The 27,296-nt window shown below is 45.2% G+C and overlaps 1 protein-coding gene and 1 long non-coding RNA gene across 3 annotated transcripts in view; one reads left to right on the top strand and one right to left on the bottom strand.

Moving 5' to 3' along the window:
• The window catches only part of LOC135371075 (uncharacterized), a 198,797-nt gene extending 177,437 nt beyond the window's left edge, over positions 1-21,360 (top strand). The window contains exons 3-4 of the long non-coding RNA XR_010415501.1: positions 171-217; positions 21,289-21,360. This is a non-coding gene — a long non-coding RNA (uncharacterized LOC135371075). The remainder of the gene's footprint in view (positions 1-170; positions 218-21,288) is intronic.
• The window catches only part of LOC135371073 (zinc finger protein castor homolog 1-like), a 278,514-nt gene that overhangs the window by 190,293 nt on the left and 60,925 nt on the right, over positions 1-27,296 (bottom strand). Inside the window, exon 1 of one of the 2 annotated variants that reach the window (XM_064605059.1) lies at positions 2,076-2,108. The exons of the other annotated variant lie outside the window; for it this stretch is intronic. The gene's annotated coding sequence lies outside the window, so the exon portion shown is untranslated. Of the gene's footprint in view, positions 1-2,075; positions 2,109-27,296 lie in introns of those variants that run through there. 2 annotated transcript variants of the gene reach the window in all.

The raw sequence follows: 27,296 nt of genomic DNA, 5'->3' as shown, positions 1-27,296 counted from the left end.
GAGCAAGGGTTGATACGATGCTTGAAGGGAATAGTTCGACCTTTGAATCATACTGTTTGCTAGTCATTGTATTTCAATTGCTCCGCTGCAACTTTTGTTGATAAGTAAATTTTTTTTTAATATATGGAGAAATGCAACTGCAACATTTGTATTTCCTGTTTACCCTGCAGATTACGTGTGTACTACTTCTCAAGTACTTTACCTGCGACGTATTAACGTAAGTATTTTGATTAACACATTCTACTTTGCAAACGTTTACCTTTCCGTCCTGTAGTTAAGAAAACTTGTTCGTTGCCTGAGTGGAGAAAACGGTTTAAACGTGTTCTGCCCTGCCAGCTGAAGATTCGACTGCATAACGCGCTTTTCCTGTTCCATGATCCACCACATCATCATCCCATTTATATGTATGTGTGTCCTGTCCCATATAAATCATTGCCATCGTACATCCCATGTCATCATCACTTCTCCTTCATTTATTGTTGTTATTGTTGTTGGCCATCGTACCTGGGGAACTACGACAACATCGTCTCTAAATTCATTGCAGAAGATCCAAAACAGGTATTTAGGCACTATTGAAGACATCGAAAAACGCGGCTTTTCTTTTTCTTTTTTTGATTGCGTGTTAGCGCCGCGAAGCAACTGGGGCAATGAGCGACGTACAGATGTGGACAGACGGAGAGGGGACAGCAGGAAAGAGTGGGGAACAGGGGGAGTAGTATGCGTCCTGGGCCGACTTCATGGGGAACTGTGCCGACATTCGTCTGGAAAGTCTTCGGAAAACCTAGGGAAAACCTCAGACAGCGCAGCCGGCGGTAGGATTGAAAACATCTGTCAAAACATCTCGGAAGTACGGAATCGTTCCATTAACCGAATTTCTTAGATACGAATGCCTAGCTATGTACAGAACCTCATTGAGAAATAATAATCTGAATTTTTTTATCACTTACGAACCCATCACTCAAGAAAGAGGCGCTATTGCACAAGGGAAGATGTCATGTGACGTTGCCCCAAAACTTACTTTACTTTACAAAAACGTTATTTTACTAATTTACTAGCTAACTAACTAACTACAGATATTCAGCAAATACTCTTATGCCATCGAACAAGAACTTATCAAGAAAAGCATTATTTAGGTGACAGTGGGGCCGATGTGTTGCTTTGTTCTGTTTGTTAAATAAACTTATAAATTAAATATAAATTCAATAAAAACTAGCACACAAATCAAGGCAGCATTTTTTTTTTCTTACAGTGCTCCCCGCGCAAATACGGTATGCAAATGAACCACTTCATGTACTTCGTATGGTACAAAGTGCCCCAGCTCAAGACAAAAATCAAAAAAGAAATGTTATAGCATCGAAGCTTTGGCATTACTGTCCTACTGTAATGCCTTTTACTGAAGAAACAAATCGCGGCATCTCATCGTAGTCCGTAGATTAGTCAAACTAAAAAATATCAGAGAAGCTAAAGAATTCAGAAGCTCAGAATTTTGAGGTGATCAGTGCAATGTGTGCGACTGTATTAGTGCGTGAAGCTTTCAACGCAAGGACAGAGATAATTCTTACAAAACGGTTGCTTCGATATCTTAATTTAATTTAACTTAATTTATTTTTGAGCATCCTCAATGAGGGCTTTCCACAACGGAGAGGGTATCACTACTTGAATGTTGTAATGATTAACTGCACACCCACGGGAATACATGCGCAACGTGAACAAGAGTGATGTACAACCACAACTTTTCCATGTGAAGTCAATTCAATTCAAGTGATTTACTACGAGATGATGAACAGAATAATCTCTTCCATGGCGCCGCAATGAGGAAACATTTAAAAAGATCAGTTCTGACATTTCATCGCCGAGACTGATTCATAGGAATCCACGAATCCAGACATCCATACAGTTTTGCAAATCGGCAATTGGGACATTTAAGTTATTGCCTTCAAATAAGAATTCAAGTTCGTTATTAATTATCCGTCTCAAAACAGAACCTGTCACTACAGAACTCCGCAGTCGACAATTAGTCTGGCAACAGAGCTGCTGTCGTCTGCAAACTACACGGCTCAAAACGGGGCCCTTACCTTAAAAGCGCTGCACCTCACACAGCACGCCGGCATCTCCTATAATGCCGATCACACATGACTGACTGCGACACGCGGCGCATGAAGAAAGAAAGTGGCCAGTTTGCCGTATAGCTTCCGAGCAATAAAAATGGCACGAACAAGCCCCCACTAATTCATCAGAAACACAATGTTTGAGCATTTCGGCTGTAAGCCGCGGCGTAGCAGGTTCCGCTAACATGAGCCTGCTGCTTATGTAAATCATCAATAATTCCTGTAGGAACACGACGCGTGCAGATGGAGATATACGGCCGAGATCCCTCGCAGGATACTCGGAAGGAAAGACCTACGAGCCCAAAGAAAGACATATGCGTGTGTACACTGCTGTTGACTATACGGCGTCTGGCATTTGTCACGCGACGGATTTTACCTAGAAAACGACAGGCGGGAGGGATAAGGAACTCGGTACAGATAGATGTGGATAAAAACCGTGCATCTATGGGCTTTTGAATTGCGGCACGTCTGTGAAAAAGTGAGTATAGTATATAGAAGCGGTTGAACGAGTACAGAGAAAAAATCTTTTTTTTTTTCTAGGCATCGTATTTGGTGTGGTATACTCTTAAAACATACACTCTTAAAAATGAACTTCACCGCATAGCACGCTGCTAGCCAGCCATCGTCTCGAATGATATCGTTATCTGCCCTGATTTGTTAAAAACCGGAGGCGTACGCCTTTTTTGTGACAATTATGAACAGCATAAGTGTCACAAAGAAGGCGTACGCCTCCCGTTTTCAACAAATCAGGGCTGATAACGATATCATTCGAGGTGATAGTTGGCTAGGAGCTTGTTATGTGGTGAAGTTCATTTTTAAGAGTGTAGTTGGTGGTGGTGGCGATGGTGAGAGTGCTCGCCGCTGTCGGCCTCACATATGTGGGCAACGTCACGCACTTGACACCCTGGGGAATGTGCGTCCAGGGCCGACTTCTAAGGAAATGTGCCGACATATGTCTGAAAGCGTCTGAGGAAAATCCAGGACAAACCCCAGACAGCACAGCCGGCACCGGGATTCGAACCCGGGTACCTCCCCAGTCTCTTAAAACATAACTTCACCACACAGCATTCTGAGGGTTGCCCTGAATGGTACCATTATCATGTCTGATTCATGAAAAGCACGGGGCGTACGCCTTTTTGTGACAATTATCATAACTGCATAAGTGTCACAAAAAAGCATACCCCCTCCGTTTTCAACAAATCAGGTAAGAGAACGATGTCACTCGAGATGACGGTTGGCTAGGAGAGTGCTATGCGGTGAAGTCATGTTTTAGGAGTGTAGAATACACGCATTCCTGTATGTGTTAGGTCCTTGACCATTCTAAGGTGTTCGTCAGCCACAGGCGCTATTTGCACGATGAATATCGGCGGAGCGTTCGCGTCATCGACATCTGTTTGCTCCACGCTGAAAATCCTTAGTAAACCAGTCGGTTCAGGTACGACTTCCAAAACAAAAATGGGAATGAGGGGCATACACGAAGGGTCAACGACATTTCATCGAAGTGGTCATCCATCATTTCAACCTGTGACTCCTGTTTTCTATGCTTGGACAGGCGTCGATTTCAATAACCATTTTCCTTTTTCTTGACCAATGTCACGTAATGATGATGGATGTCGTAGCACGTCTGCGCCCATTTTGGACGAGACACATGATTCGCGAGACAAAGCGAAACCGTCAAGTGGAACCCCAAATCGCAAACTAGAACACATTGATGAACATACCGCTGCAGGAGTGGATCTCGCTCCTCTAATCTCCTTCTGTTGCTGTCAGGTCCATACATCGAACGCAAACTGGTGGTCTCCTGGGAACAAGACGTCCCCCAGGCTGTAGGTCCAGGTTGCAGCCGCAGAGGTCTCTGGAAGGTTGCTCGAAAATGTATCTCCCGCGGCACTTTCGGAATTCTTTTGGCGTTCTTGCTAATGCAGGCGGTGAACGTGATTTCGCCTCAGGAAGGGTACATCTTGCAGTGAGCAGCAGGTCATTTCCCCGGGGCGATAGCAGAGTTTCACAGCACAACAGCACAGTGGTAGCACTGATAGCCGAGAGTCGCGCGTGTTAAACGGGAGAACTGATAACGGAGAAGCTCGTCGGAAGAGCGCAAAACAAATGCTTGTGCATCGGGATTACTGCAGTGAGACAAGAACACTTGCTTCTGTTCGTCGAGCGGTGCAGATCCACTTATAGCGCTCAGCGTGTCCAAGTCCCTAAAGAGGAACCGGGAGGCTGGGATGGTTGCACTTTTCTCGAATCTGACACGCATGTTTATGCCGTCTACTCGGATTCTTTCTTCTGTCTTTTTTTTTTTTTTCGTTTTTGTTTAACGCCGTGCGGCTCGCTGAGCATTGAATGTTCAAGGTCAGAATTGAGAGTTCTCCGCTCCCACTCACAATTGGACTTCGAACATCCATCCGCAGGAAACGAAATTCGATTGCGTGCTGTATGGATAACATATACTGACGCAGGGAGAAGGAAAATGTTAGGCAAGAGAATACAAACGCTTATTCAGGCCACGGAGGTGCGCCTGACGTTCCATGTTTGCTTCGTTGCGCTGTCTCCGAGTTCATGCAACGTGTACTTCAAAAAGAGGCAAGATCTGAGCGGTTTGGTACCTCATATATAACAAAAAAAGAAAGAAAAAGAAACATGTGCCGCGAAAACGAAAAAGGACGGACACAAGCAGCACCGGAGTTTGCGCAAGCAGCACAGTGCTTGTGCTGTGGTTGTCGTGGTAACGCACGGGGTTCCACAAGGTAGTGTGTTATAAGTCCTATATTATTTAACCTCGTCATGGTGGGTCTGAAGTCCTGCATAACCTCCGAGGTCAAGACCTCGATGTATGCTGATGATGTTTGCATCTGGACAGTTGGAAAATCAAGACCTGCAATTCGGCGTCGTCTGCAGAGTTCACTGGACAGAATTATGCAGTTCTTAACCAAAGTCGGCATGGATATATCGGAGGACAAATCTGCGGCTCTCGCCTTCACAAGGGTGCATATGCACCGCTATCAGCCTTTTCTTGCTGGCGCGCCGATCAAGCAGGTGAAACATCGCAGAGTTCTGGGTGTTGTACTCGACTGCAACTTGTCCTGGAAAATCACATTGATCACCTTGACCAAGAGGTTCAGCTGTGGACCTCCGTCCTGCGTCATTTTGCTGGCGCCAAGTGGGGTACGGATCAGCAGTCACTCCTGGCTGTTCATAAGGCTCTTGTTCGTGGTACATTTGTGTATAGCTTTCTTGTTCTTCACGGCATTTCTGAGACACAAGCTCAGCGGCTGAGCGGCGCACTGGCGGAGCGCACTGAGCGGAGAAGCTGGCGGCACACAGCCTGAGGATCTGTCTTGGCGTCCCCAGAGCTGCAGAAACGCGAATGGACATAGCCGAAGCTCATGAAATACCAAATGAAGTCCTCAGGACGAGGGAGACTGTACGTCACTATCTGCGCCTTGTAGCTCATCACCGCCGTCACCCATTGGTAGCAAAACTTCATTGGCGCAAGCAGAACAACCTCTACAAAACCACTGCAGAAGCAAAGCCCAAATTTCCCTCGTTTGCAGTAAAGCCAACAGTGTCTTCGTTTCCCCCGTGGTCTCTCTCACTGCCCTCGATCTCCCCCGGCATTCCGGAACTCAACGTTAGAAAAAAAGCAGGTGCCACCGTCCGTCCTTCGCCAGATGTCATTGGACATGATGTTAAGCGTATACGCTGAGCACACTGCCGTCTACACTGACGGGTCCTCTACACCTGTAAGTTCATCGGCCGCCCTCGTTATTCCATTGGTCCAGGGCCCCGATCTTCAACTTGTCGTTATCCCATAACGCGTCACTTCGGCTCGTGATTCTCCACGAGCTCTTTCGCGAGCCAACCAACGCTGCTTTTGAGCGCGCGAACTTTAAATATAACGATAACGATCACCATGTGAAAGTTGAAGATCGAGACACAGGTGTCTCACGGCTAGCGCCTGGCACACAACACTTCCTTTACGTCCGCAGAGCATTACGGCATCTTGTCGTTCCAGCGGTATGCTCTGCGTGAGGCTCCGCGAATGTGGGTGGTATACACGGACTCCAGGGCAGCTCTGCAGTGTGTAGAGAGCGTGGGTTCACGAGGCACATTACCCCCAATTGTCACGGACAGCCTCAGCGACGTTCAGCTTCTGTGCGGCGTAGGTCACTCCATCACTTTTCAGTGGATCCCAGGTCGCTGTGGACTAAGCGGAAATCTAGAGGCCGCCAGAGAATGCCAGGCGGTGATACCGAATATGTTGACCCGTGGTGTCAGGAGGGCATTCTTGTCGGCGATGATACAAGCAGTGGCGGCGCAACAATATCGCCGGGACGTTACAGACAGGTCCTTGTTGTACGCCGTAGATCCAACTTTGGCGTTTTCCCTCCCAGGCCGTTCGCTCCGCTGTCTCTCCTCCCTTCTGCATCGACTTCGCCTCAATGTGGTGTCGACTTTCACCCCGCGGTTCAGACACAGACTAGGGTATGCTTCAACCAGCTCGTTTTCCAACTGCGCATTGTGGCAAGCATTCAACACGTCCTCATCGACTGCGTTCTATACAGTTCGGAGAGAGCAACGCTCCAGTCCCGACTGACCCGTATAAAGAACAAGCCGCTCAGCCTTGCCACAATCTTGGGTCCTTGTTCTAACCCTGTGCAGCACCGTCAATGCCCGCGCTCATTCTATCTGTCGTTCTTGACGTCTACTAGCTTGCTTGAACTCCTCTGACCTCAGAGCTTTTGCCATGAATGCGTAGATGTGATCTTCACAGCACTACATCTCCGGTGGCCGATCGGATGAACTATACTATCCCCATCAGTTACGACGCACCCGTGTGTGTGTGATATCTCATTTGCGTGTGTCGTGTGTGTGTGTGTGTATGCATCGTCATCCCACTCATATATTAATCCACATGCACTGAGCTATGGTACCGTAACTGTTGCGGTGAATCACCTCATCCCCCATAGTCATTCATTCATGTAGATGTTGTTGTGCCTATGCTGCTTGTGCCCGTCCTTTTTCATCTTTGGTCTTTTTGATATGGTGTGTTTCAAATAATGCAAGACACAAGCCTCTCTGCATTTGAACTTTATTGGTTCTTCGTGTACATTATTCCATCATGTCGTCCGACAAACAATGAGCATATTATGACGGTGGTGTGTGGTCCAGTTTCTGCTGTGTATACTCCATAATTTTTGTACTAGAAAGTTTCGTTCTTTTTTTTTATGAACTTGTGAACGAAAAACGATTTGAAAGGTAGTAACAGTTTGTACAAAGCTGGAAAGAAACCATTCACACGCAAATCATTCTCGATCTGTCTCCTTTTTTTTTTCCCCTTTTCAACAAAGGAATGCGGAAGACTCGAGCTCCACCGAGAGAAATAATGCAACAAGTGCGGATCTGATTTCCAAATTTTCTTAAAGTACACATTGAGACTGGAAGCACTACACCCGTTGACAGTTCCTAACTCGAACACCGCGTAACCCGAATTCCGCGTAACTCGAACACCGCGTAATTCGCCTGTGGAAGCCGAACTGCGCCCGTTGCATTGCGCGCAACGCACGTCACGGGCAAAAGGAAGGCCTTGGGGCTTTTACTTGAATCGACGCTCAAGTTGTCGACGGGGGGTCTCTTCTTTTTTTTGCTAGCAAATAATGAAACGAATATAAAAAAAATAACACTCAACGTCTTGCCCGTCCTTCCCACTCTCGCGAGAAAGAAAATCGCACGAAGCGCATTGGAACTTTTTTTTTTTTTTTATGCTGTAACCCCCCACTTTCTCCCCCCTCCGTCATATCTGACGTCCTATATTCTACACATACTTGGAGGAATCAAGAAAACAGGCCCAGCAAGCAAACGCCGACGTTCGTCCTTCCATACATAACTTGTATGGATGCGTCTTTTTGTGCCACTTTGAATTCCTGTCGGCGGTGTCACTCAAACGAGGAATTGACGGCTATTTTCACTCTCGGCCTCTCGCTCATTTCTAGCGCGTCGTCTTTTTTTTTTTTTTTCCAGTAGCTTTCTCGCATTATATGCAGCCATGTGAGCCATCGAGGATATTTCACTTTAATATATACAGGATGTCCGAGCTAATGCGAGCTTTCTATACGTAAATGAAACCTGGATCTTGTTAGTAACTCGTGTAGACTATATAGTTGCAAGTATTGTTTTCATTGTGTTTAGTTAATCAATTAGATTAGGTAAATTAGCTAGCTTTTGAAATATTGGTTTAAGGGCCGAGGTATCAACAGAAAAGTTGTAGTGTACCTCGAGAAGGCACCCGACAGAGGTATGTACGCTCAGTGTGACCTTATCGGCTGTAAAGGAAAATACCACGCGACACGCGTTGCACGCAGCTATTGAAGACAATGGCTAATGAATCATGATCATTAATGAATTAGGATCATTAGTGAGGAAGCTCAGTATACGTTCCACTTGCCGCGATGTCTCTGTTCACGAAACTCACCCATGGCGGATTTCGGTTCCACGAGGACGTACGTATTACTGTCATTCAACATTTCAATCAGAAAATCTGTGCGCGGGTATCCTATACACTCTTAAAAATGAACTTCACCGCATAGCACGCTCTCAGTCAACCGTTATCTCAAATGATATCGTTATCTGCCCTGATTTGCTGAAAACGGGAGGCGTACGCCTTTGTTGTGACACTTATGCTGTTCATAATTGTCACACAGAAAAAAAAAAAAAAAACGTGCGCCTCCCGTTTTCAACAAATCAGGGCAGATAACGATATCATTCGAGATGATGGTAGGCTAGGTGCGTGGGCGCGTGCTATGCGGCGAAGTTCATTTCTAAGAGTGCACCACAGATGCCCATACGTAACATCTGCGTGGCGGTGTCCACCCATTTCATCGAACGCCGTTTCACCGAACACCGTTTAATCGACACCGTTTTATCGAACGCCATTTCATCGAACGCCTTTTCGTCGAACGCCGTTTCATTGACGCCTGACAAAGGTTAGATCAGGAGGGCCTTTTACGTATTTCACACGTTGAGGATACAGAACAAGGTTAGGTCAGGAGAGCCTTTTACATATTTCACACGTTGCCGCAAGAAAAAGCGGCGGCCATCGATTCGATGAAATGGCGTTCTATGAAACGTCAATTTTTCGACGAAATGGCGTTCGATGAAATGTCCCGGAACCCTGCGTAGCCCATAAGTATCCCAAGGGGGGGGGGGGCAAATGACCCTATATAGGCCACGTGAAAGTAAGAGCAACCTATATACACCATGACATATGCTGTGGTCTCCAACGGGCGAACATTCTTCGTCATTCACCAGAACCGCACCCCATATGCACATCCATGTCATTCGCTGTCCTGGCATCCAAGACGTCAACTTGAGTCGTGCGAGGAGTTATTTACCAACCCGCCGTGACCCCTTCTGGAATGGGAAGACCGCTCTGTCCAGAGGACCCATTTTCTCTGCCTCGCCTGGCACATTTAGGAGCAGCCTTGCTTTCCAGAATTAACCCCTTTCGCAGACAATCGGTTCGTTTCGGCTACGCCGAGGGATGAGAGTCCGGTTCGTTTGAGGGAAAAATGAGGGATGCGACGATGAGTTACTGAGTCTGTCTTTGTCGCTCGTGACAAGTTTAACTGGTGCCGAGGCGTCGCTGAGAAATGGCTTCAAAAACTGCTCGTTCCGCTCAATCGTTCATCGACAGCGAGGAGCACGTAAAGATATGCAGCTGGCATCTTTCTTCGGATTAGCCCATGATGCGGTGACTCGTTCAGCCTGAGGGAGGCTGACGTCAGTCGTGACGTTGCCCACATACGTGAGGCCGACAACGGCAAGCCCCTTCACCACCACCACCACCACCACCACCTGAGGGAGGCTATATGACGGAGCTATTCAGCTATGCTCTATTACTTTGTTCTAATCATAGGGAAACAAAGAAGAAGAAGAGAAGTGCTGCAACGAAGCTCCAATAGTGATAGGTTGGGGCATTCCACCTTTGGGGATATGTTTAACGCTGATAAAAAGAAAAAAAACGAAGAAAAAAAGGGAAAGGCTAGCCATGATGCAGGCTCGCGATTTCCAAAAGAAAAAGGCACACAAAACAAAGAGGAAGCTGAAGAAACGGGGACACAGGAAATAATGAAGCAATACAGGAAAACACTGCTCCTTCACTAATCGCTGTGCAGACGGCCATGTATAGGAGGTATCAGACAGTGTCCAAGAGTTTAGCCCAAGCGTCTTTAAGAGTCAGTTTGTGATTCTGCACGGTCAGCATGTATATTTTAGAAGCAAGACGCACAGTTGCTGAAAGCGCACAGGTCGGGCGTTCCTCAGACTATACGCATTCTGTAATCTGCGACAATACACACACACGCCACAGCTGAAACAACAAACCCAACCAGAACTTCAGGTGCTCATAGTCAACACCACAAGAAGTCGGCCCAGGACGCATGATCCCCCTGCAATAGTCCCCGCCTTAGCGTGGCCGACTACGGTAGAAAGTTCCACGTAGTTCCACCACCACCGCTATGTTCACGTGGCGAAGGAGCGAAATGGGTCGTGTACCATAGGCGTTGTAAAGGAGACCTTCTCAACTATGTGGCGTCGGCATGTAGTCGCTATCACATAGTACAGAAGGTCTCCTATACAACGGCACGTAGTCGCTATTCGAATGAGGAGATCAGCATCGCCACTATGCGCAACATGTATAAGACGCGGGAAGATACGCTCCACGTGATCACCCAATGCCCAGCCTTCAAACAGCACCGAGAAAGACTGGAAGCTGCCCTAAGCAAGCTCGACTCGAGCCCCTCCACTTTTTGTAAGCTGCTAGGTAAATGGCCCTGCTCTAAACTGCGAAGGAAAGCGGAGAAAGCCCTCTTCGTGGGCATCGCAGACCGCTTCTAAACCTGGACTCAAAAACAGGAGACCCAAAACCAAAAGCGTCACGTGTCATTCATTGCACAGTGACACATGCTGAAGACTTTTTTTTTTTTTTTTTTGTGCATATCACCACCTACAAGAAATGGAGCTGCAGGCGACATATGAAGTCACCAGAGAGCTCTGACAAACACCCAGTTAAGAGAAGAAGGAGAAGAAGAAGTGCAGTCGCCATCTTCGTCTTCTTCGGATATAGTAGTTACACACGGTTTTCAATGAGCGGCTCCTTGTAAACAAGGGAAGCCATTAGTGAGGAACGGGGTACATTCCTGCGAAGTAAACGATCCCATTTGTCGTCCCTGCACGTCTTCATCCATCTACCAGGGCAAGGAGGGTTTAGCGCTGCAACGGACTTTCCATAATTGGAACACGGCAAGCACCGAAACATCTTGAATGCAGACGCAGAGTCGGTAACAAATACATCTAGCTGCTATACACACTCTGACCACGGACGAATTATGCAGACACAGGGTTGGGTACATGTAAACTATTTATTAGCGAAGTGCTACGTTAAAAGCCCAACAGGAATGGGGAAAGATAGGAGTTCTTCAAGAATTGTGAAGGCAGACAAAACGGAGCTCGGTAATTAACGGCACCCGATCGTCAATTTATGACGGTAATCAGGACGAATGATTAGGGAATATATCAGATTTTCTAAAATCGCAGTTATCACAATGGGAATGTGTAACTACGTGGAAATCGCAAGGACGGCGTGCTCTTTCCATTCGATCATCAAGCGTGTGCATTGAAAGCGCTCCTACGTCTCCTCGAAGAAACGCATCTGACTGACATTTTGTGACACTTTCTGGTGTCTCGTTTGTGACAAGTGTTCCCACTAGTTTGGGACGTTTGTCTCCCATGGAGAAAACCCAGCTGCTGGGTTTTCTCCCTTTTCTTTCTTTTTCTTTCAACTGACTGCGGCTAAGTGGTCGGGGTAGCCAGTCTGATTTCGTCGTGACTTACGTCCCCATTTTTCTTCCTCTATCACATCACATCACGCGTGCTTCCTTCTGTCTTTCTTTTTCTTTTTTTTTCCCCCAAAGTTTTAAGATCAGTGGATATTGTGAAACTTTATTTGCGTGATTTAGTTGTTTTGTCTGTTTGGTTACGGCTAAATTAGCTAACTCCAAAGAACGCCGAATGGTATCCCGGTACCAAAAACGTGCGACCCATGAAAGTATAGTGGAAGTACTTTCGCTGCGAGGAGGCACCCTTTTCCCACATAGAGAAAAATAATTCCAACATTTTCCCCTTCCTCCTTCGCAAGGAGAACGACGCCGCCATCTGGAGGCACGTCACGAAAGGTGAAAGAAAGTAAGAACGATGGGAACGAAGACGAGTCCCGCAAAAATGCCCGCCTTTTTACGCGGATATTTCTTCCGGACTAACGGAATATATAAATCGAGGAAAGTGAAACGGGTGGGGAACTTACGGGTAAAGAGCGCTTAAAAGAAAGCCCTTTTTTTTTTCGTCCTCGCAGGGTTCCTTCCTTTACAAAAAAAGAAAAAAAGAGAGAGAAAGAGAGAGAAGGAGCAAAAAAGTAGGATTTGACGGAAAGGGGAAGAAAAAAAATTCAGGAGCGCATCACCGTCAGTGTCCCCCACGAGAAGGACCATGGTGAAAAACCCCGCTGCTTGTCGTGCACCGCGCGCTGCGACACACAAAGGTGTAGCACGAGAGGGAGATTCTACAGTGAGGGAGAATCGTCGTTGAAAATGACAAAGAAGGCATGTGCGTGATACGTGAGTTTTGACGAAAGTGACGGCATTGTTGACGAAGCTGCGGGCTCATCTCGCGGAGTTCGCGATCACTGGTCGTCGGCAGCAATTGAAGTACTTATGAGTACCCGAGTGCTACGTTAAACACATTTCTCGGTACTTGTTCTTTACGTTAAGTAGATTTCGAATTGCGTACTTTGTACTGCGCTTTGATTGGTTGGTTGGCTCTATAGAACCGTATTTTCCGGTATATAACGCGCACCCCTAAAAACGGGCCGAATTGGAAAAAAAGTTCGATGTTTTGCTGTCAAGGGTCCAACTCCAGAGAATTTTTTTTTCTACTAGATCTCGAGTAGCTTGTCCTTAGGTGATAGGGCTCACATCTTCATTGTTTTCTCCTACCACCACCACCACCACCACCACCACCACCATCATCATCATCACCATCACCATCACCACCACCATCATCATCATCATCATCATCCAGAGAATATCGGAAAATACGGGAAAAACATTTCTGAGTATTGAAGGGACATTTTGGAGAAGAAAATCCATCCTTGATAGTTTTGAAATAGTGACGAACTTGTTAGGACTATAGTACTTTCATGTTGTTCTGGGGATTATTTTCGCGCTACTGTTTGGCGCAGTCTGCTGATTGCCTGTGTGCACGGAAATGCAAATTATGTCATCTGCTTCAGTTCATATTCACGAGCGCAAGACTTCATAGCACTCGCGAAAAATGCTTGCCAAACAGCGAAACGCGACGTTATGCAAACTGAACTGGCAATGTACTTGATGTGTACTTTGAAGTACTATGTACTTTACTCGAAGCACATTTGCAATGTGGTTCCTTGTAGTGTATTCGCAAAGTACTAATGATCCCAGCCATTTCACTGTTTGCGGTATATAGATGGTCCTATAAGACATCGACTTCGATGTTGGTGGCAAAATAGAGTGGGCTGTGCATAGCCCTGCATGCGGCACTGAGTTGAAGAACTCTCTTTGTATGTAGATTTTGTGTTGCCACCGCGAAGCAACTGTGGCTGTGAGAGACCAGTTATTAATGAACGTTGCCCCTGTTTGTCCGGTCTCTTTTTGTGCATTGCGTTTCGTTAAGTGCAATGTCATCTACAAGAAAAAAAAGGGACAAAGAGAGAGCGAGAGAGAGAGGAGTCCTTCTTACCGGGGGCCAAACGTATGTATGGCTTGCTACCGGGAACGATACCGGCATCAATAGATGCGTAATATATCCAGAATGGTTCAAGTGTGCGTTCTTCCTCTCATAGTCAGCGTCCAGGTCGGGAACGTTTTGGGACGGCAATACAAGAGAGACCGGGCCTTATATACAGGGTGTTCAAAATTAAGCTTTCACGAGCGCTACGCAAACACAGCGATGACAGGAAACCGGATGATAACTTTACGCTACTTGTGTAAGAAACAGGTGCTGCTAATTACGTAGCACCTGTTTCTTACTCAAGGAACAGGAGAATAGCACCAGTTTTCTTTTGTTTGCCTATTTATAAAAATGCGAGTGAAAGCTTAATTTTGAACACCCTGTATATAAGGCCCGGTCTCACTTGCATTGCCGTCCCAAAACGTTCCCGACCTGGCAGTCCCGAGTCCCGAAGGAACGGGGTAGCGAGGAACGGGTAGTGTAATGGAGAAATAACTATGCTTTTGGATGCTATGAAATGGATGTATAACTTTGCTTTTGTACAAGGCGCAGTGCGAGAAGAGACTTTTATGTTCAACTCTGGCAATACCGTTACAGGTGTGAGCCAGTGGGACTGTGGGAGTGACCTGTTTTCACATGGCTTACGCCATGGCCGGCAGATTCACTCCTGATGGCCATCATGGACATCATTCGCCGTCACGTCATGCAGAATGATGTGATGTTGAGTGATGGGCTGTAATGTGCCGTGTTGAAATCGCTGCGGAATGGTGGCCTATGACGTGATGTGATATTGAAGTCGAATGATGGGCACTGAAGTTGATACCTAATGATGTGTTGCGATGTTGATGTGATGTGATGGACTGTTACTAAGATCCACCATGATGTGATGTTGAATGAATGTCTATAAAAGTGCCGACCTGCGACTTGCACTAGCAAGATCGGAATGCTACTTGCCGTAGCACAATACGGTGACTTGATGATGACGGTGATGATTTGAGGTTGCGCGAAAGCAACAAAGGTCATATAGTGCGCCAAACATGTCATGTGAAACATATTCGTTTCAAATGTGTTCTAGAATAAGAATGGCCTTGGTGTCCAATACGTGCACAATAATGCGTCAAACGATGCGAGACACTTTTCAAACTTTTCTCGGACGGTCTCCGCGAAAGCTTGCAACCTCCAAAATCTGCGTTTTTAAGGAATACGGCCACAGAGCGCCCTTCGAGAAAAGGCTCTTTTATATATAAGCCGCTCTCTCTCTCTCTTTACAGAAAAATAGTCACGATCCTGACAAATTTATGTGGAATCTTTACGATGACACAAAAGCGAGGAAAAACTGTAAATTTGCTCTCCCCGCTCCCGTAAGAATGGGATATCTACCTCGCGGGGCCATCCTCCTCTTTTGACAGCGGGCGTAAAATATAGATCCAAACGTATGAGCAAATCTTGATGGCTTCTTTGTAAAGAAACAGGGAGAGGGTCAAATTTGTGTTTAGTGTATTCGTAAACTTTCTTCGCGCCATTCACAGCGCAGGAATCCGCCCGGACGAGAAATAACGGCGCGCACATATAGCCAGCTTCGATAGCGTACATAAAAATCCCCCGCCTTCACAAAAGATGACGTCCTTGATCTTAACAGGGCTGACCCACTTTGCCCTTCGCTACAAAAAGAGAAAAAAGAAAGAAAAAAGGTAAAAGAAATGAAAAAAAAAAAGGAGGCTCCGTAAACGTGCTACAGATATTTTTCTGAAGGTGAGGTACCTTTCACGGAGGACAGCGCCGTAAAAGCAAACAAAAGTAGCGACAGGTTTTTCGTTCCTTTTATCTGCTTTTATTTATTTTTATTTTTTTTTTGTCGGCCCGACAGCATTGACTGGACAGTAAAATATTCTTTTCACGTGGAGCAAAATATAAGAGCATTAAAAAAAAATGAGGAAGAAGAGAGAAAGGGGCTGTAAGAAGAGAAGTCCGGATATTAGGGAACATTTTTCACGGTCTTTCCCGCTTTCTGGAGACGACTGTTTCGTTTTGAAGAGAGAGAAAAAAAACGGTATCTCTTCTAAGCTTTTTATTTTATTTATTTGTGTTTTTCTACGCACCGTGTACGTATATTTTATCGGTTATTTCGGCTTCACGTGACTCTCGTTTGTCGTGACTCCGTTTTATGTGATCACGTCGACGGATTGATTTACGTATCCTGCAGTATATGTGCGCGAAAGATTTTGGAAGCTTACTGTGTCGGTCGTATTCAGCAGCAACCATCCGTTCTGTTTCGGGCGTCTTTCAGGATATCGAACCAAAAAAATGACATGCGCACCATAAATTTCACCACGCTTATTTATCCCGAAAACCATTAAAAGAAAAAGATAAATATTTCTCTCAACCAAACCAACAGCATCTCCTCTGCATATTTTAATTGTCCTATGAACGAAACAAGAAAGTGCCATTTGCGAGTCCATCACGCAGGAGGAGAACATATACATGTATTCGTGATACGTCACTATACATCCCCACCCGCATCAGACTTCACTCGACAGGTGACTGCACCGCACACGTTGAAAAAAAAAAAAAAATGTCAATGACTAGCCTAAAAATGCCTGAGGGCCCTCGAACGACGAGCGAAAACCCCCGGAACTCTACCGTCAATTTCCAGCAGACGACAGCGATGCGGCTAGCAGATCACACGGAACGTCTTCCTGCAGACGAATCTGCCGGAAAGTAAAAAGTGGCGCCGCCTGGCAACGCTCTGGGATAATTCGCAAGATTACGAACCGCGTGCATCATCATCATCATCATCATCATCTGCGTTATTATTACTTTCTGCCTCGTGCGTACCGAGTTTATATTTTCTCCGAGCGGCGCGGTATCCGTAAAAAGGCGATTGAGAAGAAGACGCCGCCGCAGGAGCAGTCGATAAGATGCAGTTTTCTTTCCTGAAAACGCGAGCATTATCAAATGGCAATAAAGCAGCAGGGGAGGCATAAATCTACTCGCGTGGTCCTCTTATCTCGCCCATCCTTTGCCGAGCACGTCCCGAATTAGCGCCAACTCTCTGACGAGCGCTTCCGGGAGGCATCGCTCCATGCGCTCTTCTCCAGTCAGTTTTTAGCTTCATAAGGGGTTGTGATGGTGTCATGCGCGGTCGCCGTTAAGATGACGAACGCTTTATATACGATGACTTTACCCGCCTGTCATTTGCCCCGGCCATGTTTGTTTGTCACATGCGGTGGCAGATGTTGTTGCACTACACGTACACGAAAACATCCGTATCCGGAGCGTTGTAAAATGGTGGACACGATTTCAGCTGTACGGCGTGTTCGCGGATAATCGTCAATAATCCGCAGAAGATGCAGACCGCGAGAATACGTGTGAGATATCGACGACGTCGTTTTTGTGTCAAAACGCTCCTTATAAGCGAGGGGCAGTGATGCTACAGAGAGTATCATTAATTAGGACCTAGCGAACTACGAGAAATAAGGAATGTCATTTGTGTGTCAGATGTGTCTTAACATTCCCTCTTAACGAAGTTTTTCCTGCCTATTTTATGTACTTGTGGCTACGGCGGACGTCCAGCCAGGCGTGTACAGTGAGAGAAGGAGGCAGAGAGAGAAAAAGCGAGGGAGGAGTAGGAGAGAGAGCGACTTAAAAATGGTGCAGGCATCGATTGCATTCCTGAAAGTGCATTATATCGTCGGGGCAGCCTTGGTTAGCGATTGAGTAACTTTGATTAAGTAACTTGTAACTGTAACTAATTACCACTGTCGGTGAAAGTAACTGCAAAACGTAATTGTAATTAAAGTACTCGTGTAATACTGTATTTTTCACATACGTCTGGATACTCCGAACGACTTTTTTGTCGTCAATATGGCATTAGCATATTCCTTCCGCCGCTCCCGTTGAGGGGGAGAGATTATTATTATTATTATTCTTTTTTTTTTTTTTACTGAAGTTATGGAAGCGTATGGGTGATAACTTCGAAAAGCAATACTCCCTCTCAAATATAACAAGCATGCTGTTCAATCGCGGTTGACAGCAGTACAGCAAGTGCTGTAGCATTTTCGCGTATTTCGTTTCTAAAAAAGTAGTTGTGCAGAAACTGATCTACTTTAACGTGGTCATTGTAGCTGTAACTAGTTACTAAAAAAACGTAATAGATACAATAACCACACTCTTAAAAGAGATCTCCAGCGCACAGCACGCCTCTTGCCAGCCATCATCCCGAATGACATCGTTCTGTCTCCTAATTTGTTAAAAACGGGAGGCGTACGCCTTTTTGTGATAATTATGTACCGCATAAGTGTCACAAAAAAGGCGTACGCCTCCCCTTTTCAACAAATCAGGGACGAGAACGATGTCATTCGGGATAACGGTTGGCCAGGAGGTGCTATGCGGTGAAGATGAGTGCACATATCAGATGGTTAATCACATATCAGTTTGGCCACACTCTCAGAAGAGAACGTCTGAGAGTGTGGCCAAATTGATATGTGCAACTGATATGTGTTTCACCGCATAGCACGTTCTGCGCCAACCACTGTCACGAATGATACGGTTATCACTTCTGATTTGAAGAGAGAGTGAGGGGGGGGGGGCGTACGCCTTTTTGTAGCAATTTGGATATACGATAATTGCGACAAAAAGGCGTACGCCCTCCTCTCTCTCTCTCTTCAAATCAGAAGCGATAACCCTATCATTCGTGGCAATGGTTGGAGGACAACGTGCTATGCGGTGAAGTTCTGTCCTGAGAGTGTATGTCCTCGGGTGTTGACTGTCCATGCCTTCACCCAGATCCCGTTCACCGTATAGATCAGCTTTCAAAGTTATTGTGCTTTGTGAATATTATTCGGGCCATATCCAAGGTATTTCCATGTTTTCAACTTAACAGTCCTCTAAATAGCGTACGGCAGCGAAAGAAGACCGGAACCAAGCGTCGAGAGACCTATACATCATGACGGCAGTTTTGCCTTTTCGAAACTAGTGCTCCCTGGAGGGGTGACGTCACGGAACAAGCTCTACACGCAGCCAACCTTTCCTGCAATTTGGGATACTTGCAGATGTAGCCAGCTTTTCGATTTTTCAGCGTCACACAAATTCATACCATCGGGCGTCGGCACAAGCATATATATATACTTTGAGATAGCTATCGCGCGCTCAGTGCGTGTTTTATGGCCGAGCGAGCGACAGAGCCCGACCTTGTGGCCACGCACAACTGCAAAGCATCACAAGATGCGACGTACGTAAGAGACGGCTATCCTTAAATAGGACCTCGGCTGCTAATTCCACCTCAAAACAAAGAAGGAGAACCAAGGACGCGTTCGGCGAAGTTCGAAGTGAAGAAAGCGGCTGGAACTACAAAATAAGAGAGGGGACGTCGAAAACTTCCACCTGATCGCTTCGCTCACAAGTGCAGCGCGTGCCAACGGCGGCCTCTCCCTGACGACAACAATGTGTCAGTCGGGGGAAGCGGGTTCAGTATCGGGTTCCCCGTTCGCTTGCTTTTCGGCAACGTTCGGTCCGTCAAACGCGAGAAACGCTTCGAAAATGGACTGATCCGTCACTCCGAAATCGACCGACGGAAATAGGACCGCTGGGGACACCGCGCTCAAAGTGCAAACAGAAGAGACGAGATGTCTGTGCAGCCACGAGACGCGGTGGCAAATATTGGAGACAATGTGTGCACTCTAACAAAAAGGCTGGAGCAGTTACACCTTTTAGGAGGTAATACACTCTAAAAACAGAACTTCACCGCGTAGCACGTAGTGTGCCAATCACTGCCGCGAACGATAGGGTTATCGCTTTTGATTCGAGGAGAGAGGGATGCGTACGCCTTTTTGTGGCAATTACCATATACCCAAATTGCCACAAAAAGGCGTACGCCCCCTTCTCTCCTCGAATCGGAAGCGATAACCCTATCATTCGTGGCAGTGGTTGGCGCACAGCGTGCTATGCGGTGTAGTTGTCGCATATGTTGTGCCTAAAAGGTTGCAAAGTTCTACCTCCTACCTACGAATGATAGGGTTACCGCTTCTGATTCGGTGTGAGCGAGGGGGGCGTACGCCTTTTTGCAGCAATTTGGGCATATGATAATTGCTTTTACTACAGACTCTAAAAACAGAACTTCACCGCAAAGCACGCTGTGCGCCAACCATTGCCACGAATGATAGGGTTATCGCTTCTGATTCGAGGAGAGAGGAGGGCGTACGCCTTTTTGTGGCAGTTATCCTATATCCAAATTGCCACAAACGCCCACCCTTTCCCTCGAATCAGAAGCGATAACCCTATCATTCGTTGCAATGGTTGGCACACAGCGTGCTATGCGGTGAAGTTCTGTTTTTAGAGTGCACTTTTACACCCTTATCAGACGCTGTGTTGACCTACACTCTTAGAAATGAGCTTTTTCAACATATCACAGCAGATAACGATATCATTCGAGAAGATGGTTGGTTATACGAGCGTGCTATGCGGTGAAGTTCATTTCTAAGAGTGTAGGTGGTGACTATAGAAGTTAACACCTTTTCACGCCCTTTTTTCTTAGAGTGAAGGGGAGCAATTACAGCTTCTGGTCACTTATTGATTATTGTACTCCCTATTTTAGCCCCCAACACTGCAAATACGCCTAATTTTCGCAATCCTTATGCATTTAGTCCAGAAAGGGACTAATGGCTCTGGCGGTGTACCATGATCGCCAAAAGTACTACAATTACTCATTCTGGCTTTCCTGGAGTGTTCTCTGGTGTAATTTATGTTATAATCTCTGAGCCGTGCGTTAACCCCCGCGCCATGCACCCGCTATTTTCTGCTCCGGAAGAAAATGTCCGTCTTTTATCCTACTCTTACTATATCTCTAAGCATACTATATAGGAATGATCCGAAAGTATCTGGAATGGAGTGTATATTTGTAAAATGCAAATTCGTAGTAGAGTACTTACAAAATGTACAAAATGGAAACTTAGTCGCCGTCGAGATAGTCCCTCACGCGAAACCAAAAACCTTCGTTGTATTCGCTCTCCGAAGCTTTTTATTTTTATTTGTCGTCTTGTTTGGAAGCAGGGAAGAGCAGTCTAATCCCATTTATTGGAATCTCACGAACATCCTGAAATATTTTTTATTTCGACTACGTTTCTGAGTCTCCGGGGCGACTCCCCTCCCTCTCTGACTTTTCTTCCTTTTTCCAGGAAACAAAATGCAGTTGAAAGGAATATTTCGGGATGTTCGTGGGAAAGTGTTTTACAAAGTATTTACAAAAAAATAATTAAGTTACAGTTACGATTACATAATATCCAGAGTGATCCTGGAAGTAATTGATGAATTACCTATAATATAACAAATTACAGTCAATTTACCGCAATTCGGTTTACAGGTCTCCACATGAATGTTCAGATACAGGATCAAGCCCAAATCTCGCCACTCAAGTTTTGCAGGTTCAGTCAGGTTAGTGCAACGCTATTTATTTATTTATTTAGAGAGTGCCCGCCATCGGACGCGCCTGGATAAGTGGCACGCTACACCCTGTATCATGAAAGAAAGTAACGAGGCAAAAGTCACACATCCCACAGTGCACCCTGGTGGGCGCATCTGAAATGTAAATCTGTAAATCTATTTCTAAAAGTATGTGGAAGACTATTTACGTTGTAAAAGTATCAATCTCCGGTGTTGCAATACTATCAAACGTTAATTCTGACCTTACTGTACTGATCGTACAAGAGGCGTCGGCAAGTGCACATGGCTCACATCACATGTTTTGTTCTGGTCGTTCGATTATAACAAACTGGCTGTACTGACAGTTCCATGTATAATATATAATCGCCCTGACGACAGAAGGTCCGGGCACCCCATTAGTTCGCATAAAATTAAAACATAAGGATGATGTCCATAGATAACAGCAAATGGAGCCGTTATGGTTGTGTTCAACTTAAGAAGGACAAGAAATCTAGTCCGTCAACCACATACGTCGTTGGAGATAAGGAGAAGCAATAGCGCGCCAGGAGAAATACTGCAGCGCCACCACGCGCCATCAATAGGGGAGCGCTCTTTCTGCCGCAGCGTGGTGTTATGCGCCAGTCTCAACAGCCAATACGGAAGAAGAGTGAGTATGGTGGATTACATTATCTGGCGCAAGGAGGGAGCGTGACCTCACTGCGTCCATAGTCATCTTATCCGCGGCGTAGTAATACTTTGAGGGTTGATGGACTAGATTTCTTTTCCTTCTTAAGTTGAACACGACCGTTTAGCGGAGACAATGGCTTAACTTAAAACGCACTTGCACCAGTTATCAAAAGCCGGATACCTCGCTGCCTTGCCAAGTACCATATTTATACACGTCCAACGGCATCCGGTGTACCTGACAAAATGTTGCACACACTTGCCCGCGGAGGCGCCGCTTGATGAGACACAACAAGCGAAGCTGCCTCGAAATATATGTGTGCAAGGCGGGGAACCAGAAAAAATACAACGCAGTGGAAGTTTTGAGCGAGATCTAAATAGAGGAACGTTTGTGTGAAGATTACTGAAGCAGATCTTGGCAACGTTCACATCGCCTTCGCTTCATTTAGCTTCCCCCTTTCCTGAAAAGCATACGCCGTGGAGGACGACACATAACCTGAATTTGCTTGGTGTTCCCAAAAATTGAGCCGCATTCAGGTATATACAGGGAGATTCAAAATGCAGCACCCACTTCATTTCGGGGTTTCCAAAACGTATACTTCGTTAAAACTTTTTAAACTTCGTTTCCAAAGCGTATTTATTTTGCAAAAAAAAAAGACAAAATGTTGCAAAAATGTTAAAAGTTACCATATTATGTATACTATATTAAGTTGCAACAAGAACAAAAACAATGTCGAGCGACCGGATGGTGAATTAGAAGGAACTAGTAACTGACGGTTAGAAACAGCATTGAAAAAGTTACACACCAAAAAATGCACGATACAAGTATCGTTCAAATAAATATTTTGATGTTTCTAACCGTTACTAGTTTCTTCTATACTACATTAATTAGTGATTATTATTCATATTGCTGAGCGCAAACTAGGGGGTGACAGAGACAGCATGGTCTGAGCAGTCCAACGGCACGCAAGAGCGAGCCGTCGAAAAACTGTACAGGTGACGGTATAGGGATGACATCGATGGTCCAGCCTCATGATAGTATTATGTGTAAATTAGATTATGCATTACTATATTATATAATATTACATGAATCATTAATGTTCATAAGAACACTCATTTTCAGAAGAGCAGTTCGCTATGGCGGCACATTTCGACTGTTTGCTTAGCATTAGTGCCTGTGTATTTCCGTTGTTTCGATTGTTTCTTAGGCCTATACATACCTGGTGTTATGCTCTTTTCTGGTTCAGTTACATCGCCGTCTACCCAGATCGACTGAATTGGAACAGAAATATTATTAATTGGGCGAAAGTATTAATTGGGAGAAACGCTCGGTAAATGCGTAGCACTCCCTACGTTATTGAAAGCGACAAACACGCGTTCGCACGCTATTCGAAGCACAGATAATCGCCGCGGAGCCACTCAAGGTTGTGTTGGCATGGTCTCACAAATGACAATTCTTGCACTTGCGAAACTCATTGACAAAATGTCCTTCGTGTCGCAGCGGCCTTGTGTTTTAGTTGTTTTCGACCGTTCGACAGTAAGTAACATTTACGGCGATGTTAACTTTCCTTTTTTTTATTTTTTTTCTCCGCACGGTTGCGTGCAATCATATGTAGTGTCGCTACAGATATCACTGACACCATGTCAATTTACTAACTTGCACGCGATGCCGTTTGCGCTTGTTATTCTAACTGTAAACTACACTGTAACATATTGTAACTTATTGTAACATAACTGTAAAAAAGCGACGTCCGTCCGTCGTTACAACCATTGCGAAACAACAAAAACAATTAAATGATGATTGATGAGGCCATCTTCCGAAACAAGATTGTATCACAAGTGCTCGAAAACCGTCTTCGTACGCATCCTACAGCTGTCGAACTGCCCTTTTGTTACAATTAACACAACTGCATAATTGTCACAAAAAGACGTGCGTCTATTTCTTAAAACAACCCACGGCAGAGAAGGAACCTTTAGCAAGTGACGCGTCACTGCACGCGCATGCTCTTTTAGCCCACCTCCAAGCACACGTCCGTCACATTTTAGAGACCTCTTCTTCGCACACCCTCCCTCTCTTACAAAATCAGGCGAGAGTGGGTGTGACATAGCCCGACAATCCTTTTATGACGACCGACGAAAATGCTCACGGAGGTCATACCTGGGTAAATTACTTCTAAAATGTAATTAAATTACATTTCGCATTACTCCAGTTAGAATTTAATTAAATTACATTACTCATTACTGCAATGAAATGTAATGAAATTACATTACAATTACTACGAAAAAGTAATGACATTACTAAGTCATTACCGCGAGCTTAATCACTCTTCTATTTGTCTCTTCTACATGTCAGGGTGCCGCGTATGAGTCATCGTTCCACACTGTAGAGACGAAGATGACACAATGTATCACGGCAACGGGAAGACTGTCCGGAGGATGGGGCCCGCAAACAATGACTATCCCATGCCACAAACTGTTAAACTGAACACTCGATTCTTTTGTCAAAAGTAATGAGTAATGTCATTAAAATTACTGCCCAAATGTAATTAAATTACATTACAAATTACGTAATGTCAAAGTAATGCATTACAGTACAAATTACCAGAAAAAGTAATTCATTACTGTAATTTCATTATAGTAATGACATTACTACCCAGGTATGACGGAGGTTACGCGGCATATAGCCGCGGAAGAACATACATATTTGAGACGCAAGTTTGTTGCACTCCGAGTCGAAAGAGCGTTCTCCCCAAACGGATACAAGACGCTCTTTTGTTTCTCCGCGCGCGCTCATCTCCGTGTGTCTCTTTCCTCACGGAGCCCCCTTTTTCGCGAACAATTCGCCAACTTTCTCCCGAAGCCGCCCAACTACAATGGAAACCATTGTGTGTGCAACTATACGCGCATGAAGTCACGAACCCCGCAAAGTGCACTCGCTGAATTATATTCTCCGCTATATGCCACGATGTTTCAGTCGGGAAAGCAGCCAGAGCACGAAGTTGTGCGTTTTGAAAATAGGGACACTTTCACTATGCGACTGTGTTGAAAGAGCTAAATTGAGATCCCAGCCTCTGACTGCAAGGCATTGTGCCGTATACGTGCACGAGCAGGGGAGAGGTGGACATCTTCGAACTGTGATTTACCGTGTATATTGTAGAAAGATGATTCATTTATACCGTATACTTCTACGCTGCGGTGATCGTCAAGGCAACATTATACAACCATTACGGGTACATTTCACTAAACCCTGGACGTACTTTTCTTCTCGTATTTCATGTGTAGATGGTTGCCAACATGACTGTCTTTACACATATTTGTACTGCACTAATTATACTTGTATTATATTGTAGTATATGTAGTCATAACAGCCTAACTAGGTCCAAGGGATGTTTTGTGAAGTAAATACATTTTCCTGTAATTTTCCTGTTATGGAGCATACCGACAGATTTCGTCATACTGAAATGTTAATTGAAAGACACCTGGCCTCGTACACCACACAATGTATAAGTCAGATCCAGCATACTAATAAGTGCTTTGCAAAAGGACCAATTCTAATAGTTGCCGAGAGCATCATCGTTATCGACACCGCGCGCTCGGAATCCAGAAACCCAGATGGCAAAAATGACAAGCCTAAAATGTAAAAGCGTAAAATGTACAACTGCTAAAAATATGCACATCTTCCGGCTACAAAGGCTTTTAATTGAGCTGAGAGCGAGATGGAATGATATCATTTTTGAAAAGAATTCGCGCCAACTGTTTCGCGAAGTTTGTGTATTCTTGCGCCATCATATTAGAGAGAAAGTATTTGAAGAGGTGCTCTCATTGCTTTCGTGCAGGTCAATGACAGCGAGCTATGGTTCTATCACTGAGCGTTCAATACGATGCGGTCCAGGAACACAGTGTCACTAACTGACACAAGTCGCTAATTCAGTCTCCAGTGGGTGATGGTGGACGTGTCTGGAATTCCTTTCCTTAGGTGATCTGGGGTAGCCGGCCCTCGTGATGAGGGCTACAATCCCCATTTTTTTCTTTCTTTCAATCAATCAATCAATTCAGTCTCGCAGGAACACAGTATCGATATTGGCAATATATCCCTGAGCATGGGGAAAGACAAACGCACAAAACAAGCCCCATTTGTCTTCTCCAAGCCCATAGATACGTTGTCAACGATAAGCATATTACATTTATGTTCAACAATATCGATACCGCAGGACATTTGGGCTTTCCAGTTGGAAACAGGACTGAAAAACCCCACATTTCTATCGTGTCTCTGCAGCCGCGCATTTATTCTACGACACGAAGGTGACATGAAGACCATTAAAACCACAAGCCGTCCTACAAAGTACATGCAAGCAAAACTGCGGCTGAAACGCCAGAATCTGAAACCCTGCTTGGCACGAGGATTTCATATAGCAACCAGGCTTTTTTTTTTCGCCCTTCGTCTTTTTCCCTCGCCATTTCTCTCACGGTTTCTTATATGTTGTACACATATCTTTCCACTCGCGGCTGACTTCTACTCTTTTTTTTCTTTTTTACTCCCTCGTATCCGCGCAGGCTTCCTTTTCTTATATCACATTTCTTTTCTCGTCCCGGTCATTATTTCTTTTGTTTTATCGTGTTTTTTAAAGGTTTTTGGTCTTCCTTCTTTCTCGCGGAGCGCCTGGTGAGTTAAAGCAGCTGCAATTTTTCATTTTCGTGACTGGGAACTTCCGTGCCTTATACAACACCAGAGAGAGAGAGAGAGAAGAGTGGGTGGATTTCTCACTCTTTGCTCCCTTCTATATATGCCAGCAAGATTTACCCTGCGTATATTTTTATATATATACATATTCCTTGTGTGTGTGTGTGTGTGTGTGTATGAGGGTATTTTATTTCGCAAGACGAGAAGAGCCCATGTCAGGACTTTGACCCCACGACAACGGAGGAAAGAGGTTAACTGTCACAAGCATGTGACTTTTTTTTTTCGGCTTCCACGGCATGTCGAAAGATGGAAAACAGTGACGATGCCCGTCTCTAAACGACGTATATATGGGCAGAATATGTAACTCTTTTTCTTCAGAAACAGTATAGCCAACGGTATATATATAAACTCGATGAGGCAAAATAAATTATGTTAACGGTTAATGAGTGTAATTCTGAGGTAATACGTAATGTTATCACGGTTCCAATCTTGTATACAGAATTCTTATATAGGTTCAATGGTTTGCACCAGCACCTGTGACCGAGTGGCCGGAATTCCGCTGCCTACGTTTCACCTGGGTATAG

Source organism: Ornithodoros turicata, chromosome 10 (genome assembly GCF_037126465.1).
Source record: "Ornithodoros turicata isolate Travis chromosome 10, ASM3712646v1, whole genome shotgun sequence".
Lineage (NCBI taxonomy): Eukaryota > Metazoa > Arthropoda > Arachnida > Ixodida > Argasidae > Ornithodoros > Ornithodoros turicata.
The sequence above is the reverse complement of the archived record's forward strand: the minus strand, read 5'-3'. Positions and strand labels throughout refer to the sequence as shown.